The following is a 5630-nucleotide window of genomic DNA, read 5'->3' as shown; positions in this document are numbered from 1 at the left end:
AGATGCTAAATTCGCCTATCATCAATGATTTCATCATGATACATCTTTAAGAATTTAAGCACTTCACGGAAATCAAGTTAATTAAAGGCTAAGTTTAGGGCAAGCCAATAGTTTTTAACATGATTGCAAATATCGTGGAAAGGAGCATTTCACATAATATATCGAGTTATCATGTCCTGCTTAACAATTAAGAGATATTAAAAATAACATGACAGCAAGGCAACTTCAGAAATTGTGAGTTCGGTAAAAGTAGAACATGAGCCAATAAGAAAAGGTCCCCAAATGAAGAAGTACCCCCTTTTGTGAGTAAATTGTTCCAAATTCTCAAAAGTTATCACAAAACAACTCATCCTTCTTTCTACATTTAAAAATAAAAATTAATTCCGAAGTTGGTTGAATCTCCAATGGTAACCCTACCAAATTTGTTTTAACCCATTCTCACATATCAAACAATGGGACTAGTTGTAGTATTGAAAGAATAGTATTGCTAGAATTAGTGCTTTACTCTAGAATAGGCGATCGGACTTTCTTGAACCGAATTTAGATTAATATAAACTATAATGGGACTAATTATCTAGTTCTGGTACAAAGTTAAAACACTAAGAGGAAATAAAATAAATGCCGTTGGCTTTCTGAATGATGGGCCCCCTAGTACTTGTGTCCCTGCTGCGGAAGATGATGGCTTTGATGGATTAACATCTACTAAATTTTGTTGACTTTTTTTGGCTTGCTGCATAAATCTAAACTGTGGATTCGAAGGAACACCGGCAGGATTGAAGCATCCCATTGTTTGACTACCAAAAACAAACTGAGACAGATTTGGGATTTGGTTCAAAAGTTGGCCAAAGCTCTGCAATTGGTTCTACAAAAAAAGTTGTTATTGTTGCTGCTGATGCTGCCCATTTGTCAAACCCATATTATTTTCACTAAGTTGTTGAGGTAAATTTAACCAATTGGGTTGATTTGGGCTCTACAAAGGGTTATTGAATTGGCCATGAAGTTGTTGGAACATTGAAACATTGTTCAAGTTTTGGAAAATGGGACCAAATTGAGGAACACCCAGATGGTTATTTTGTGAGGGAAGAATCAGGTTAGCTCCATTCCCGAAACCAACATTATTTAGCAAAGGCATAGCACTGGAATTATTACTCAATGGAATTGGCAGTTGAGGATTAAAAATAGCCATTTGAGGCTGCATCATTAACATGTTGTTGTTGCATTGGTTTTCCACTGCAGAACTTGATTGGAACCCCTGCTGTTTAAACAAAATCAAACCTATCTTCCAAATTTTCTCTTAAAAGAATAAGTACACAAAAAAAGTAAAGAAAGAAAGAAAAGTAAAAGAAAAAGAGGTACCCTAAAACGTCCGAGATGGCGACAGTACTCATGGTAATTATCATGATCGGCAAGACCTGACATCCAATGTAGACATGATTTTCAAGTGATAAATAGTGAAGGAAAAATTAAAAATTGAAAAAAAAAACATTATAGAATACAAAACACAGCCAGAGAACCTAGTTCCATTTCAAAGGACAGGAGTGCTTAAGAGTCATGCCATTGGTGTAAACTTCTTTAAAATCAACATGTCAATTAACCATTATTATTTGATTTCCAATGAAGCATATTACAATTAAGAAACATAAAAAGTGATTACTAACAAATTTTAGCACACAAAAAAACAAATATCATTAGAAAAATTCCATGCATGAAAGGGCTTACGCAAGTAGATTTTAGTTTAGAGTTGTTACCCATGTATACAGATCCATAAGTAGATAAATCCAACCTCATTTAAGTATTTTCCCAAATTGGCGATTCACACCCAATAACTAATATAGGGACCAATAATTCAGATCATCAGAGAAATATTTCATCCATCCAGATATCAGACATAAAAGTAAAAATTGCAAAATTTAATTCAACAGAGATTTCAGTACAAGGCAGGCATATCTTTGAAATCTATGCCTATGGAAGTACTTTCCCTTAAATTGAACCAATAGCCACAATAGGACTGAGTATCATTAAGACAACAAAGTAATTAAAACTTTTAAAAAAAGTAGCATACAAGCCAATGATACCTTGCTCTGATTGGAGAATTTCTTTGGTTCCTGTCATTAGATGGGCCAAAAACTTCGAACGGGCTGCCTGATGTGCAAATCAAGATTGTCTTCCAGATGTTAGTCTTACCTTGCATTTTGGTGCCTAAAAGAAAGGGTTAATAGTATGAATATAAGTTTGAGTTTAGCGAACCCCCGAATAATCAACAAGGAAAATTCAATTCAAAATGAGATAATGAGTTGAATTTACTAATTTCAATAGAGAAAAACAAGTTATGCTTTAAAACCATACATGCAACAGCACTACAACACACAATAAGAAATAATTGCAATCACTGAATAAATATATACAGAAGATGCAGTCAAACTTTAGTAATAGTCAATAAGATTTTTGTTCTTCTCATTCTTATTAGCAAAAAGTTCAAACTAAAGACCCAACAAATGCAATCACATACGCAAGAAGAGAATATCATGCACATGCAATCGGCTTAGACAATGAATTATGCTACAGTTGCAATTTAGCAAAAAATAGTGGGCTTGGAATTACCCTAAGGTTACACACACACACACACACACACACATCTTAATATGATTTCTTTCCAATATCCCAACAACCACTGACACAGCTGCCTGCAACACTGCTTCAATTACCTTTAAATTGATCACTCTACCGATCATATTAAAACTACTTCTACACTATAGCTATTTATTGGAGAGTGACAGTTACCCTAATTGTTACCATAACCAACATTTCCTGGCCAAGGATGACAATTTAATAGAAACTCAAGACCAAAACTGCATTCAAGCCCTTATTACACACAACTACACATACAAACATGAATACATAAAAACATAGATACATATATAACTATATAAGCATGTACTAGATTACATTCACGAAACAAACTACAGCAAACTACCTACTATGCAAGGGAAAATAATCTCGTAAAGCCTTTTTGAGTCTATCTAGTTACCTCAACAAGGAGTTTTTTTTTTAATGCTTTAAACATCCATATGGTACTCGGAGAAAGACAAAGCTCTTACTAAATTATATGAGCAAACTCTCCCAGTCCTCAACCGAAATCCCTTGTATGATGTTTCTTCCCCAAGTTTTGAAGAAGTCTCTACTATGTAACTTGCTTTTTTCAAAGGATCAAGTACCAATCAACTCAAGGAACATGATGACTACTCAAGCAGTAGCTTTGTTTCATCATCCCCTTACCAAAGTTTTTCATCAAAAGTAGACTTTGGAATGATGGTTGTCATGCCAACTGGAACAACATCTCTAAAAGAACAAGTTGCGCTTCTTACGAAGATTGTGGAATCTCTAACAACAAGCATCAAAGAAAAAGATGAACAAATTACCTCAATGATGGCAAAAATTAGTAGCCTTACTAGAAAGGCACCAATGGATCTTGGTCAAAATCGGCACCAAGATAATGAAGAGAATTCCACTTCGAAAGTGAAAAATAATCTCCAAAAAAAATCTAATGAAACGGTCACCATCAATCAATTAAAGGAACTCATCAAAGAAGCCATCATAGAATAGGTGGAAAGTGTCACTCAACCTTCATACAGATATGCAAAGCCATACTCTTAAAGGATTGATCGCATGAAGATGCCGCCAAACTATCAACCACTAAAGTTCCAATAGTTTGATGGTAAAAGAAATCCTCGTCAACATGTTGCACACTTCATAGAAACTTGTAACAATGCTGGCACTTATGGTGATCTTATGGTGATCTTATGGTGAAGTAGTTTGTTCGCTTTTTAAAAGGCAATGCCTTTGATTGGTACATAGACTTAGAGCCTGAGATGATTGATAATTGATAATTGAGAGTAATTAGAACGTGAGTTCCTTAATCACTTCTATAGCACTTGACATGTGGTGAGCATGATTGAACTCACAAGTTCGCGCCAATGGAAAGATGAACCTATGATTGATAATATCCATAGGTGGAGAAATCTCAATTTTAATTGCAAAGAGTGATTGTCTCAATTTTATGTGCATTCAGGGGATGAATTGAGGATTATGCTATATTCTTCAAGGCATTAAGCCCAAAACTTTCAAAGAATTAGCTACTCGTGCTCATGACATGGAATTAAGCATGTCAACGGTTGGAAATCAAGGTCCTCTAGTGCAAGAACCAAGGAAGAGTAAGCAAGATGTCCATAAAGGGGGCAAATCTTTATCAGATAAGGGTGAAGGAAAACAGTTTATGACTGTAAATACCAAACCCATCAAGGTGACTTCCAATTCAAAGAAAACCTAAGAAACGAAGCTTGATCCCCCACAGGATAAAAAAAATATCTTTGAAAGGAGGACAAGAGAAAAAGTATCCTTTCCCTAACTCAGATATCACAAAAATTTTGAAAGAACTTTTGAAAGCTAAGCTCATTCAATTGCCAAAGATGAAGCGACCGGAAGAAGCTGATCAAGTAAATGAATCCAACTACTACAAGTACCATCGTTTAATTGGTCACACTATAGAAAAATGTTTTGTCTTAAAAGACAAAATCATGGGTTTATACCAAGATGGGAAAATTGAGTTTGAAGAAGAAACGGCTACAGCAAATGTAACATTAGCAACTAGCATGCTTTCTTCACTGAATGTGTGGAGTAAGATAAAGATCGAATCCTTCGACTATATAATGTTAGCACCGAATGTAGAGAAGACATCCAACCCTTAAGATAATGGGGGCAAAGCTCGTGGTTCTAAAAGTGAAGAGCCAGGCAATGAAGGATGGATCCTAGTTACTCATCAAAAAAGAGGAAAGAAAAGTCCTCCCATGGACAAGCAAGTACCAAAAAGATCCAAAATGGTGAAACAGCTATCTAAGACGATGATGCCAAAGATAACACTAAGAAAAATAAGTATGGACAAGTGTGAAAATTCGATGGTGCAAAGGCCTAGACGACTAATCACCTTGAGTGATTTCATGCCAATGCAATTCAAAAATCAAAATCCAATTTCCATATCATGTTTCCAAATTGATGAAGATGTTGAGGATGAAGCAAAAAATAAGTTCGATTCTAATTCTTTTTATGGTGCAGAAATTACATTTTTTGATGAATACCTATTGTTGGGGTCTACCCCTCTTAATCAACCTCTTTTTGTTTATGGATATAGTCATGAACAGAAGATCAATCTAATCCAAATAGATGATAGATCTGCTGTCAATTTACTCCCATTAAAAATAATGAAAGAGCTTAGAATGCTTCTCGATGAATTATTAAAGAGTCGTTTGATGATTCAAGGTTTCAATCTTGAAGGGCAAAGAGCTATAGGAAAAGTTAAACTTCAACTTTTCATTGATGATATGGAATCTAATCCATTGTTTCATGTGATTGATGCTAACACAACATGCAACATGTTGTTAGGATGACCTTGGATACATCAAAATGGCGTAGTATCATCGACACTTTATCAATGCTTCAAATATTGTAGAAATGGACAGATAAAGACATTCATAGCGGATGCTAAGCCATTTACTATAGCAGAGGCACAGTTGGCTGATGCAGAATTCTAGTTCAAAGTACATTTATGGAAGAGGTACAATCTAAAGGCGATCAGG

General features: G+C 35.1%; 1 pseudogene; it reads right to left on the bottom strand.

The window, feature by feature from the left end:
- Positions 1–574: 574 nt before the first annotated feature.
- On the bottom strand, positions 575–1419 carry LOC149526576 (uncharacterized; annotated as a pseudogene).
- Positions 1420–5630: the final 4211 nt, after the last annotated feature.

The sequence above is a fragment of the Theobroma umbraticum genome, unplaced genomic scaffold, assembly GCF_002168275.2.
Source record: "Theobroma umbraticum cultivar Fairchild unplaced genomic scaffold, ASM216827v3 scaffold_12.1, whole genome shotgun sequence".
Classification (NCBI taxonomy): domain Eukaryota; kingdom Viridiplantae; phylum Streptophyta; class Magnoliopsida; order Malvales; family Malvaceae; genus Theobroma; species Theobroma umbraticum.
Note: the sequence above shows the minus strand (reverse complement) of the source record. Positions and strands in the feature narration are given on the sequence as shown.